The sequence below is a fragment of the Arachis ipaensis genome, chromosome B08 (assembly GCF_000816755.2).
Source record: "Arachis ipaensis cultivar K30076 chromosome B08, Araip1.1, whole genome shotgun sequence".
NCBI lineage: Eukaryota > Viridiplantae > Streptophyta > Magnoliopsida > Fabales > Fabaceae > Arachis > Arachis ipaensis.
Genome location: NC_029792.2, coordinates 58,421,679 through 58,436,689, shown reverse-complemented (window position 1 = coordinate 58,436,689; position 15,011 = coordinate 58,421,679).

Sequence of the window (15,011 nt, the reverse complement as noted above, 5' to 3'; positions counted from 1 at the left end):
TGGAAGAAGAAAATGAAGCCAACGTTAGTGACACTCACCTTTGTCACTAACGTTGGACCAAGCTCATATTGGCCACGTTAAGAGCCACGTTAACTCAATTAACGTGGACTCTAACGTGGGGAAGCAAAAGAATGGCCAACATTAGTGACACTCACCTTTGTCACAAACGTTGGACTAAGCCACTTTGAGCTACGTTAGTTGCCACGTTAACTTAGTTAACGTGGACTCTAACATGGAGGGAGCAAAGAATCGCCAACGTTAGTGACACCCACCTTTGTCACTAACGTTGGAATGAGACACTATGAGCAACATTAACTCCCACGTTAACTTAGTTAGCGTTGAAGCTAATGTGGAGGAAAGAATGATGAGCCAACGTTAGTGACACTCACCTTTGTCACTAACGTTGGAGATGGCTATCACTACCACGTTAGAAGCCACGTTAACCTAGTTAACGTGAACTCTAACGTGGGAAGTAGTGGTGTTTTGGAACGTTAGTGACAAAGGTAAGTGTCACTAACGTTCTCGAAGATTTGGCAAGCCTACGTTAAACGTCACGTTAGCCACACTAACGTGAACTCTAACATAGGGGGAAGGGAGGACTCTCAACGTTATTGGAAAAGATAAGTCCCAATAACGTGTGCGAAGGACCAAGAGGCAACGTTAGTGGTCACGTTGGTGCCACAAACATTGAAGTTAATGTAGATCATCCCTGGGTTAGGAACTTTAGTGAAAAAGGTAATTGTCACTAACGTTCTCGAACCCACACTTTCACTTAACGTTAACGCCACTAACGTCCTAAGCTAAAGTCCCTGCCTGCTTCAAACTTTCTCTCTGCAAGTAAAGCTAAGCCCACTGAAGAGGATAACTGCTTCAAATTCAAGATCCAAAGGCCCATATCCAAGACTTGAAGAACCAACTAGATGATCAGAAGAGTAGTATATATAGAGAGAACTTTGAACTAGAAGGGAGCTTTTTGGGCATTATTAGAATTACTCTCTATATTTTACATTCTCTGCACTTCTAGTTTAACTTTTAGAATGTACTCTCCATCTATGCTTTATTTTCCCAGAGCTATGAACAACTAAACCCCTTTCATTAGGTTAGGGAGCTCTGTTGTAATTTGATGGATCAATAATAGTTTTCATTATTCTTCTTCTTTCTTTTCTCTTGATTTTACTAGAAAGCTTTCAATCTTCATCCAATTAAGTAGTTATGTTGGAAATGAAGCTATTCATACTTGGATCTCTTCTGAACCTTGGAAAAGGGATGAAGAGATCATGCTAGAAATACTTTCTCATGTTGGACCAAATTGGGGTTTGGGAGGATATGGTGACATATAATTCTCCCAATACTTTGATTTGGAAATACATGTGGTATAATCAGTGACCACACTTCATCTCTTCTCATGAGCAATTAGACCAAGGAATTGGCTATTGATCTGATTTGAGAGATTGAATTACCAAGGAATTGGAATTCAATCACTTAAGATTGCCAAGGAGATCAATGAATGCATTGATTGAGGAAGAGATGAAAATGAACTTGATCCGGAGAATGCAACATCTCCTAAGCCCAATGAATTCCCCATTTCTGATCTTACCCATTCTCTTTACTTTATGCCATTTACTTTCATGCTAAACTTCCCTTCCCCAATTAAGATTTTGCAATTTACTTCCCGTCATTTATTTTCTGCTATTTACTTTCCCGCCATTTAATTTCCTACAATTCTCAACTCACTTTCTTCTTAGCTCAACTAGAACATTCTTCCAATTAAAGTTGCTTGACCAATCAATCCCTGTGGGATTCGACCTCACTCTACTGTGAGTTTTTACTTGACGACTATTCGGTATACTTGTCGAAGGAAATTTGTTGAGAGACAAGTTTCTGTGCATCAATTGTCAATAACATTTCTCCTTTTTTACTATTCTTTCAAGTGCCAACAATTTTAATATTCATAAACAACAAATTCAAAAATATGCACTGTTCAAGCATTCATTCAGAAAAACAAAAAGTATTGCCACCACCTCAAAATAATTAAACTATTTTAAAATTCAAAATTCATGTACTTCTCTTTCTTTTTCAGAAAACATTTTTCATTTAAGAAAGGTGATGGATTCATAGGACATTCATAGCTTTAAGGCATAGACACTAGACACTAATGATCATGTAATAAAGACACAAACATAGACAAGACATAAATCATAATTTTCGAAAAACAGAAAAATAAAGAATAAGGAAATTAAAGAACGGGTCCACCTTAGTGATGGCGGCTAGTTCTTCCACTTGAAGATCTTATGGAGTGCTTGAGCTCCTCTATGTCTCTTCTTTGCCTTTGTTGCTCTTCCCTCATGGCTATTTGATCCTCTCTAATTTCATGGACAATAATGGAGTGCTCTTGGTGCTCCATTTTTAGTTGCTCCATATTGGAACTCAAATCTCCTAAGGAGGTGTTGATTTGCTCCCAATAGTTGTGTGAAGGAAAATGCGTCCCTTGAGGCATCTCAGGGATTTCTTGATGAGGGATTTCCTCATGCTCTTGTTGAGGTCCATAAGTAGGCTCTCTTATTTGCTCCATCCTCTTTTTAGTGATGGGATTGTCCTCTTCAATGAGGGTGTCTTCCTCTATGACAACTCCAGCTGAATTGCATAGGTGACAAATAAGATGAGGGAAGGCTAACCTTGCCAAAGTGGAGGATTTGTCAGCCACTTTGTAGAGTTCTAGAGATATGACCTCTTGAACTTCTACTTCCTTTTCAATCATGATGCTATGGATCATGATATCCCGGTCTATTGTAACTTCAGACCGGTTGCTAGTAGGAATGATAGAGCGTTAAATGAACTCCAACCATCCCCTAGCCGTGGGTTTGAGGTCAAGCCTTCTTAATTGAACTGGCTTGCCTTTGGAGTCTCTTTTCCACTGAGCTCCTTCCACACATATGTCTAATAGGACTTGGTCCAACCTTTGATCAAAGTTGACCCTTCTAGTGTAGGGGCGTACATCTCCTTGCATCATTGGCAAGCTGAATGCCAACCTTATATTTTCCGGGTTGAAATCTAAGTATTTCCCCTGAACTATTGTAAGCCAATTCTTAGGGTTTGGGTTCACACCTTGGTCATGGTTTCTAGTGATCCATGCATTAGCATAGAACTCTTGAACCATTAAGATTCTGACTTGTTGAATGGGGTTGGTGAGAACTTCCCAACCTCTTTTTCAAATCTCATGTCGGATCTCTGGATACTCATTCCTTTTGAGCATGAAAGAGACCTTAGGGATCACCTTCTTCTTGGCCACAACTTTATAGAAGTGGTCTTGATGGACCTTTGAGATGAATCTCTCCATCTCCCATGACTCAGAGGAGGAAGCTTTTGCCTTCCCTTTCCTCTTTCTAGAAGTTTCTCTGGCCTTAGGTACCATAAATGGTTATGAAAAAACAAAAAGCAACGCTTTTACCACACCAAACTTAGAAGGTTTGCTCGTCCTCGAGCAAAAGAAGAGAGGGAAGTAGAAGAAGAAGAAAATGGAAGAGATGGAGAGATGTGAGTGGTTCGGCTAAGGGGAAAAGAGTGTTTATGATGTATAGAATTGAAGGAGGGATGAGAGGTTTATATAGGAGTGGAGAAAGGGGTAGGGTTCGTGTATTAGGGGTTGGGTGTGGGAGGAAAAAGGATTTTGAATTTGAATTGTGAGGTGATTGGTGAAGAGGTGATTTGGGGAAGGGTGTTATGGGAAGGTGAAGAGAAGAGAGACAGAGAGTTGAGGTAGGTGGGGATCCTGTGGGATCCACAGATCCTGAGGTGTCAAGGATTTCTCATCCCTGCACCATTTTGGCGTGTAAACGCCCCTTGGAGTGCCAATCCTGGCGTTAAACGCCAGGTTGCTACCCATTTCTGGTGTTTAACGCCAGTTTTTCTCCCCTTTCTAGCGTTAAACGCCAGTCTGGTGCCCTGTGTTGAATGCCCAGAATGGTGCCAGACTGGGCGTTTAACGCCCATTCTGCTACCCTTACTGGCGTTTAAACGCCAATAAGCTCATCCTCCAGGGTGTGCTGTTTTCAATGCTATTTTTCATTCTATTTTTGATTTTGTGACTTCAAATGATCATCATCCTAAAGAAAACATAAAGTAACAATAGAAATTTAACATAGATAAGTCAAAATTGGGTTGCCTCCCAACAAGCACTTCTTTAATGTCAATAGCTTGACAGTGGACTCTCATGGAGCCTCACAGATACTCAGAGCATAATGATGGCCTCCCAACACCAAACATAGAGTTTGAATGTGGGGGCTCTGTTTGACTCTGCATTGAGAGAAGCTTATCATGATTCTTCTCTATGTGTAAAGAAGGAGATTATTTAGCTTTAAACACAAGGTAGTCCTCATTCACTTGAAGGACCAATTCTCCTTTGTCAACATCAATCACAGCTTTTGTTGTGGCTAGGAATGGTTTGCCAAGGATGATGGATTCAACCTTATTCTTCCCAGTGTCCAGGATTATGAAGTCAGCAGGGATGTAAAGACCTTCAACCTTTACCAAGACATCCTCTACAAGTCCATAAGCCTGTTTCCTTGAATTGTCTGCCATCTCTAGTGAGATTCTTGCAGCTTGAACCTCAAGGATCCCTAATTTCTCCATTACAGAGAGGGGCATGAGGTTTATACTTGACCCTAAGTCACACAGAGCCTTCTCAAAGGTCATGGTGCCTATGGTACAGTGTATTAAGAATTTTCCAGGGTCTGGTTTCTTCTGAGGTAATTTCTGCCTGATCAAGTCATTCAGTTCCTTGGTGTGCAAGGGGGATTCATCCTCCCGAGTCTCATTACCAAATAACTTGGCATTCAGCTTCACGATTGCTCCCAGGTACTTAGCAATTTCCTCTTCAGTAATATTTTCATCCTATTCAGAGGAAGAATACTCATCAGAGCTCATGAATAGCAGAAGTAGGTTCAATAGAATCTCTATGGTCTCTGTATGAGCCTTAGATTCCCTTGGTTCCTCAAAGGGGAACTTCTTTTCATTCAGAGAACATCCCATGAGGTTTTTCTCACTGGGAATCACATCCTCCTTACTCTCTCCAGGTTCGGCCATGTTAGTCATCGTTATGGCCTTGCACTCTCTCTTGGGATTTTCTTCTGTATTGCTTGGGAGAGTGCTAGGAGGAGTTTCAGTAATTTTCTTACTCAGCTGACCCACTTGTGCCTCTAAATTTCTAATGGAGGATCTTGTTTCATTCACGAAATTTAGTGTGGTCTTAGATAGATCAGAGACTATGGTAGCTAGGCCGAAACGACTCTGCTCAGAGTTCTCTGTTTGTTGTTGAGAAGATGATGAAAAAGGTTTGCTATTGCTAAACCTATTTCTTCCACCATTATTGTTGTTGAAGCCTTGTTGATGCTTCTGTTGGTCCTTCCATGAGAGATTTGGATAATTTCTCCATGAAGGATTATAGATGTTTTCATAGGGTTCTCCCATGTAATTCACCTCTTCCATTGCAGGGTTCTCAAGATCATAAGCTTCTTCTTCAGAAGATGCTTCTTTATTACTGCTGGATGCAGCTTGCATTCCAGTCAGACTCTGAGAAAATCATATTGACTTGCTGAGTCAATATTTTATTCTGAGCCAGTATGGCATTCAGAGTATCAATCTCCAAAACTCCTTTCTTCTGAATTGTCCCATTATTCACAGGATTTCTTTCAGAAGTATACATGAATTGGTTATTCGTAACTATTTCAATGAGTTCCTGGGCTTCTTTGGGCGTCTTCTTCAGATGAAGAGATCCTCCAGCAGAGTTGTCCAATGACATCTTAGACAGTTCAGACAGACCATCATAGAATATGCATATGATTCTCCATTCTGAAAGCATGCCAGAAGGACACCTTCTGATCAACTGCTTGTATCTTTCCCAAGTTTCATAAAGGAATTTGCCTTCCTTCTGTCTGAAGGTTGGGACTTCCACTCTAAGCTTACTCAATTTTTGAGGTGGAAAGAACTTTACCAAGAAGGCATTGACCAGCTTTTCCCAAGAATTCAGGCTTTCTTTAGGTTGTGAGTCCAACCATGTCCTAGCTCTGTCTCTTACAGCAAAGGGAAAAAGCATAAGTCTGTAGACCTCAGGATTAACCCTATTGGTCTTAACAGTGTCACAGATTTGCAAGAATTCAGCTAAAAACTGATGAGGATCTTCCAATGGAAGTCCATGAAACTTGCAACTCTGCTACATTAGAGAAACTAATTGAGGCTTAAGCTCAAAGTTGTTTGCTCCAGTTGCAAGAATTGAGATGCCCCTTCCACAGAAGTCAGAAGAGGGTGCAATAAAGTCACCAAGCATCTTCCTTGCATTGTTGGCATTGTTGTTATTTTTGGCTACCATGTCTTCTTCTTTTTTGAAAATTTCTGTTAGGTCCTCTCCAGAGAGTTGTGCTTTAGCTTCTCTTAGCTTCCTTTTCAAGGTCCTTTCAAGTTCAAGATCAGCTTCAACAAAAATGCCCTTGTTCTTGTTCCTGCTCATAAGAAAGAAAAGAGAACAAGAAAGTATGAAATTCTCTATGTCACAGTATAGAGATTCCTTTAGGTGCTAGAGGAAAATAGGAATAGAGGGATAAGGTAGGTAGATAAGAATTCGAACATATGAAGAGAGAGAGAGAGAGTCCGAATTGCTAATTGAGGAGGAGTGTTAGTCCTTAAATAGAAATAGATGAAAGAGGGAATTTTCGAAAATGTTTTAAAAGAAACAAAATAAAATTAAAATTTAAAATAATTAGTTAATTAAAAAGAATTTTGAAAAATCGTTAATGGTTTTTCAAAAATTAAAAGTGAGAAAGTGGTTAGGTGATTTTAAAGAAGGTATTGAAATCAGTAATAAAAAAGATATGATTGAAAATTATTTTGAAAAAGATGTGGTTGAGAAGATATGATTGAGAAGATATGATTGAAAAACAATTTAAAAAGAAATTTTTTGAATTAATGATATGATTGAGAAGATATGATTGGAATTTTTTTTAAAATTAATGACTTGGCTAACAAGAAATTTAAGAGATATGATTCTAAAATTCAAATATTGAACCTTTCTTAACAAGGAAGTAATAAACTTGAAATTTGTTTTTGAATCAAATCATTAATTATTAGCCAGGATTTTTGAAAATAGTGAGAGAAAAATGGAAAAAGATTTGATTTTGAAAAAGATATGATTTGAAAAAGATATGATTTTGAAAAATTATGAAAATTTGAAAAAGATTTGAATTAAAAACTAACTTACCTCCCTTGTGTTGTCCTGGCGTTAAACGCCCAGAATGGTATCCATTCTGGCGTTAAACGCCCAGAATGGTATCCTTTTGGGCATTTAACACCCAGCCAGGTACCCTGGCTGGCGTTTAAACGCCAGTTTTCCTTCCTCACTGGGCGTGTTGAACGCCTAGCTTTTTCTATGTAATTCCTCTGCTGTATGTTCTGAATCTTCAATTCTCTGTATTCTTGACTTGAAAAGACATAATTTTGAAAGTTTTTTGAATTTTTAATCATGAAAGAGAACAACAACAAAATGAAACTAATCATAAAAAAACTAAGATGAAATAAACAATGCATGCAAGAACGCCTTGAATGTCAAGATGAACATCAACATATATTTTTAAGAAAAGAAAGACATGCAAGACACCAAACTTATAAATTTTCATATTAGAGACACTAACAAATTGAGAATGCACATGAGAAACAACAAAAGACACAAAACAAGAGAATTTAAAGATCAGAACCAAGAAAATGATCAAGAACAACTTGAAGATCAATAAAGAACATAATGCATATATATTAGAAAAATGCAAGAAAATTACAAATATACAAGACACCAAACTTAAAATGTGACACTAGACTCAAACAAGAAACACAAATTATTTTTCATTTTTATGGTTTTAAAATTTTTTTTGTATTTTTTTTCGAAAATTATTTTGAAAAGGAAAATAAAGAAATTCAAAATTTTTAATACGAATTCCAGGAATCATGCAATGTTAGTCTAAAGCTTCAGTCTAAAAAGATTAGACATGGCTAGCCAAGCTTCAGTAGGACATTACATACAACAGCCAAATTGATAGGAATTAACCAGCCCCTGTGATGATAAAAGCATCATCTGAAACTCTAGAATTCATTCTTAAAAATTCTGAAGAATTTTTAGAAAACTAAACATATTTTATTTTTATTTTTTTGAATTATTTTTCGAAAATAAAAAGCTTAAAATTAAAATAAAATTACCTAATCTGAGCAACAAGATGAACCGTCAATTGTCCAAACTCGAACAATCCCCGGCAACGGCGCCAAAAACTTGGTGCACGAAATTGTGATCTCAATGTCGCCAACAACTTGGTACGCACAATTGTAATCTCAACTCTTTTTCACAACTTCGCACAACTAACCAGCAAGTGCACTGGGTCGTCCAAGTAATACCTTATGTGAGTAAGGGTCGATCCCACGGAGATTATCGGCTTGAAGCATGCAATGGTCATCCTTGTAAATCTCAGTCAGGCGAATTCAAATGGTTGTAAGGTGTTGATAATTAAAAGATAAATAAAATATAAAATAAGATAGAAATACTTATGTAATTCATAGGTAGGAATTTCCGATAAGCGTCTGGAGATGCTTTGTTGCTTCAGAACCTCTGTTTTCCTATTGCCTTCTTCCAACCATGCGTTACCTCCTTCCATGGCAAGCTGTATAATCCTCTCGGATGAAAACAATCCCATATGCGCTGTCACCACACGGCTAATCATCTGTTGGTTCCCGCTAGCGTCGGAATAAGACCATTGTCTTTTTGCACACTGCCACTTGTGCCCCATGATGACAAGTCATCCTAGCCCATTTTAGCTAGTCTTTTTCTTTAGTTTTCACCATGATAGACAAAATGTTGAAACACCAAGAAATGGTAGCCAAGAATCAGGAAGCTTCTATGAAGAGCCTAGAGAGACAGATGGGGCAACTCTCCAAGCAAGTATCTGTTGAGAGACCTTCAAACTCACTGCCTCTAGCAAAGCTTTTAGAGTATATAATAAACGCATCATGACTATGGAAGAAAGTATTCATGTCGCTTTTGATGAAACTAACCGTTGTTATGCTAGAAAAGATTTTGATGAAAATGTAGAAAACTTTGATTCACTAAATTTGAATGGTGAAGACAAAGAAAAAGATTTAAATAAAGCCTCTACAACAAAGGATAATGTTCAAGTTGAAGAAATTGCACCATCACAAGCACAAATAAATGCACTTCCAAAGGACTGGCGTACTTCAAAGGATCATCCTCTAGACAACGTCATTGGTAATATTTCGAAAGGGGTAACAACTCGATCCTCTTTTAGAAATTTATTTACATATAGTGCTTTTGTTTCTCAAATTGAACCATCTACCATTGAGTCTAAAAGGATTGATAGTCTCCAAGTTGCAGCAGTCAACACTAGCCAACCATCAACCACATGGGGACAGAGTGAAGAAACTCAAGAAGAACAACAACAAGAGCAAGTTTAGTATATGCACAACCAAGGACCAAATGAAGTGTATGGTGATACATACAATCCATCCTAGAAGAACCACCCAAACCTCAGATGGGGAGATAACCATACCCAAAACCAACAACCATGGCAGAGAAACTCAAACCAACACAACCCAAGAAACAACCAAAATCACAACCAGCAGCAGACTAACCGCCAGAGGCACAATTTAGCAAGGAAAAGAAAGACTATATGAAAAATAACCAGGAAAGTCACAGCAACATCCCAATGCTAAGGATTGTGCAGACTGATGAAAAAGTATGAACTATTATATATTGCTGGAAATCCCAGAATGTATACTTTCCAACACAATTGAGAGCACGCCAATTGGGCTTCTGTAGCTCCAGAAAATTGACTTCGAGTGCAGGGAGGTCAGAATCCAACAGCATTTGCAGTCCTTTTTCAGCCTCTGAATCAGATTTTTGCTCAGGTCCCTCAATTTCTGCCAGAAAATACCTGAAATAACAGAAAAACACACAAACTCATAGTAAAGTCCAGAAATGTGATTTTTATTTAAAAACTAATAAAAATATAATAAAAAGTAATAAAAACATACTAAAAACTATGTAAAAATATTGCCAAAAAGCATATAAATTATCCGCTCATCAAGCACGCTTTGGAGCCTTAGGCCACACTTTTAAAAGCATGGCCCATGATTTAATCAGGGAAGAGTGCTCTTGGCACGAGAGCGCTACGTTCTTTTTCCAAGAGCGCTTGCTATAGTGGAGTTGGAAAATTTGCAAGTGACGCGTACGCGTTGNCCCGAAAGTGTGAATAAAGCGCAGCGTGGAAGTCAAGTTTTTGAAGACCACGCGTACATGTAGGTGACACGTACGCGTGGGGAGCGCTCTTTTGGAGAGCGCTGCTATGGACGCGCACACATATAGCACGCGTATGCGTGACAAGAACAAAAGTTGAAGGCCACGCGTACGCATGGGTGACGCGTACGCGTGGATTGGCAAAATGCAAAAATGGTGCGCAAGCGTATGGAACGCGTACACGTGGGTATAAAAGCGCTCCGTTCTCCAAATAAACGCTACGCTCTCCTGAAAGTGAATTTCTGCTCATATTAACTTCATTCCAGGCCTATTTGAACCACAAGCAGGCAAGCCCACTCATATCACTCAATGAAGGCCACAAGGATCATCTAGAATAAGAATTTCATTTAATTGTAATTTGTTTTCAATTTTATTTGTAATTTAGAGAAGCCTATATAAAGGCTTTAGTTTCATATTTTGTATAAGGCCTGCAGTACAGTAGGAGTAGAAGTAGAATAGAGGCTCAGGTTGGAGGAATAGAGACTCCAGAGCTCTCTTGGAGGATTAGAGACTCCAGAGAGCTTAGTATAGCTTGGTACACTTTCTTTTCAGCAATTTTACATTCTGGTTTTACTGAGCTCAAGTTACTTTTATTACAATTTCAATTTCCTGCACTTCTATTCTTCAGCAACTTTACATTTCTGTTCATAATTCAGTCTGATTTACTTTCATGCACTTTAATTTCTCTTCAATTGTTCTTAGAGCGATGACCCTTTGAACCCCACTCATTAAATTCTTCTTACTCTTAATTCACTTGAGAAGCTATAGGATATCCTCAGTTTTGATTGAGATTTATTCACTCCGGAAGGGGGTTTAAATCTGTTGAATGTTTGTGTGAGCCTCGGAAGGGGAATCATGAGCATTAGAACTGAGGCTCTATCCTTCACAATTCTCTTGATCAACACCATTCGGGAGAAATTGAGATCTTGAGAGATTGTGTGGCTTATGGATGAGAGACATGCACTTAACCTCTTCTCATGACAATTAGATCAAGGAATTGGCAAGATTGATTGTGATTAGAGAGATTGGATTACCAAGGAATTGGGATCCAATCAATTTCAATCTACCATAGATCTATTCATATGATTGAGAAGGAAGTTGAGACCCATTTGATTCATTATAGATCATGATATCTCTAATCCCTGACGAGTCTTTCTTTCTGTTACTTGTTCTTGAGTCTCATTTAATTACTTTGATCTACTGCTTTTTTGATGCAATTTACTTTTCTTGCCATTTAAGTTTCGGCCATTTATTTTCAGCACTTTAAATTCCTTGCAATTTACTTTTTGTTAGTCCAATTTCACTCAATTCACCACTGTTAACTTGACTAGACTAATCATCTCACTAAAGTTGCTTGATCCATCAATCCTCATGGGATCGACCTCACTCACATGAGTTTTACTACTTAATCCGACCCAGTATACTTGCCGGTTAGTTTATGTGGAATCGAGTTTCCTTCTTCAAGTTTTCGGCGCTATTGCTGGGGATTGATTTAGATCGACAATGATTAAGTGGGTGATAAGTATAGATTAAGCATTTTCTTTGTTTTTGTCATTTAAGTTCTTTTAATTTTCTGTTGATACTAAGGTGTTTGTGTTATTGCCTCACTAAGAAATTCCCATCGGAGACATGAATTTCAATTTTCTTTGGTGATTGTGTTTTACAAAATTTAAATAGAGTTTTCCTCATCCTTTGATCAAGAAAATTTCACGGGATATTGCCCACCATCACAATATAATTCAAGTCATTATTCTAATGGTGGCTGGGAATATCACCAAGAAATGACTGATTATGAGCAATCCAACCAGTGGGGATATGCTCAAGGGCCACAAAATGATCAAGAAGATTATATGGCATACTGCCCACCACCAAATGATTCAGGTCATTATTCTCATGCTGGATGGGGGTATCAATAAGGGATGATGGAGTATGAACACCTCCCAGAGCCACAAAATAACCCACATTTTTCTAACAACTACTCATATTGTGGCTGGGAAGGTCAAAACCAAAGAGATTTCAATGCTTCATATTCTAATCATCCAGAGACATCATCACTTGATTGTGCTGTAATTACATTCATGCAAGATTGCTCTCCAAGGCCACAAAATGATCCATACATTGATGAATACAACAATTACTCAAGTTGTGGGTGGGAGGATCAAAACCAAATAGCATTCGATAGTCCATACTACACCTATCAAGAGCCATCATCACTTGAGCGTACCTTCAATTCATTTATGCAAAATTATCCAACCTCACGTCCCAGTTTATCATTTGAAAATTCTTCATCATTTGACTCTGCCTCAACACAAAGTATCCTCCAATATCCATACAACTCATTTCACCAACCACAAAATTTGTTACACTACATAGAAAACTCATTCCACACCCCCAACACAATTTCATCACAACACTCACAAGTCCACAAAATCCACCTCAACCTTATTCTCTCTTGCTACAAGTAGAATAATGATTTCAAAGTGCCATAGAATCTCAGGAAAGAATTAAACAATCTTTAGAAAGAAAAGAAATCATCTTCAAGAAGATAAATGGGCACTTAGAGCAAATAAGGAGAAACTTAGGATTGCCAAGCATTGAGGATGAAGACCAATTGGTGGGTGAAGAAGTGGAAGAACAAGAAAAAGAGGTCCCTGTGTCAAGTGAAATCTCAATAAAGAATGAGGTTGTGGAGGTATATGAGCCTAGGATTCCATATCCACAGAGGCTACTTGAGGTGATAGAAGAACATAAAAATTTCCTCCCAAAGGACTTGTTCATACCCTAGGTCGAGCTATCCGACCTGGGGTGATCAAGGACAAAGTAACCAACCTCTTCAAATCAGTATAACCGACCTCTTCTTTAAAAGAGTTCGGCCAAATCGCTACAGAGGCCCAAGAAGGCCCAAGCTAAGGGACATAGCCCAAATCTAAAGGCAGCTACAGCCTAGAAAGATAGAGGCGATACTCCCTGAAGATAAGATGACCTCACTTGAAAGAAAAAGAAATGATAACTAACTTATCTTATCTAGAAAGATCAGCCCACAACACTATAAATAGACTGGAGTACCTAGGTATACCTCATACTCAGATTCTACAAAAAACCTGCTTAAAGCCCATGCTAACTTAAGCATCGGAGTCTCTTGCAGGTACCACCACCCTCTGGTGACGAAGGATCATCAACACCATCAAGACCAATAAGTCAGACACGACGGCTCAGGCCTCCACAGCAGATCTCATCCGAGATTGACCTCCAGTTTCAGGTAACCCTCAGAACATTGGCGCCGTTGCAGGAGAACCTGGAAGTCATCCCGTCACCATGGCAGATGACCATGACAACGATCACAACTCTGGTTTGGAAGAAAGAACTCCGCTTAAAAACACGGATGCCACACCAAAAGATATGCCTCAAAACAAGGGGGATAAACAACCCTCCAACACAAACACAGAAATCTTGGAAGCCATCCGAGAACAACAAGATCGCCTCAAACAGCTCGAACAAGAGGCTAAACATTAGTGAGAAGCTGAAAGAGACCTCTGCAGAGAAACTAGGCGACGACGAGATCTAGAGGATAAGTTTTTAAAACTCGAAGCCAACCTCAAGCCCAGAACTACTCATTCTAAGCACAAGGATAACTCCCACAAGGACCAAGATCCCTTCAGCAAAGAGATCATGAAAGCTTAAGTTCCAAAAGATTTTAAATCTCCCGACATGATGCCATATGACAGTACCTCGGATCCCAGGCATCATCTCAGCAACTTCAGGAGCAGAATGTATCTCACTGACGCCTCGGACGCCGTTCGATGCAAAGCCTTCCCAACAACCCTGACAAAAACGGCAATAAAGTGGTTTGACAGTTTGCCTCCCAGGTCCATCACAAGTTTTGACGACTTAGCCAAAAAATTCCTTGCCAGATTCTCCATTCAGAAGGACAAAGCTAAACACGCCCCGAGCCTGTTGGAGATCAAGCAAGGAGAACAGGAAAGTCTCCGTAACTACATGGAAAGATTCAACAAAGCATGTCTGGACATATAAAGTCTACCAATAGATGCAGCCATCATGGGTCTCATCAATGGCCTAAGAGAAGGACCCTTTAGCCATTCCATATAAATAATGCATCCGACGCCCTTGAACGAGGTACACGAGCTAGCAGAAAAGTACATTAACATGGAGGAAAACTCATGACTAGGAGAGACCTCAAAATCCAAATTCTCCTACCCATCTAGGGACAAGGACAAAGAGTCCAAGAAGAAAGAAGATCAATCCAGTGGGAAGCCAAGAAAATATCATAACTACAGCCCCCTTCAGGTGTCTCTTGTAGATGTTTACCGAGAAATATGTAACACTGAGAAGATCCCTCCACCTCACCCAATCAAAAGCAAAAATGGAGGGAAAATCGGATAGAGTACTGTGAGTACCACCGAATTTACGGACATCCCACTAATGAATGCTTCGACCTAAAGAATATCATAGAGAAATTGGTAAGAGAAGGTCGACTAGATCGGTATCTAGCTAACAAGACGGAGGAATCAAGAAAAAGAAGAAGGGATGAAGAGGTCGGGCGAACTGAACGACCACCTTACACTCCTGAGAGACACGTCCACATGATAAATAGAGGATTCGCAGGAGGAGAAATCTTTAAATCATCTCGCAAAAGACACCTTAAAGAAGTATA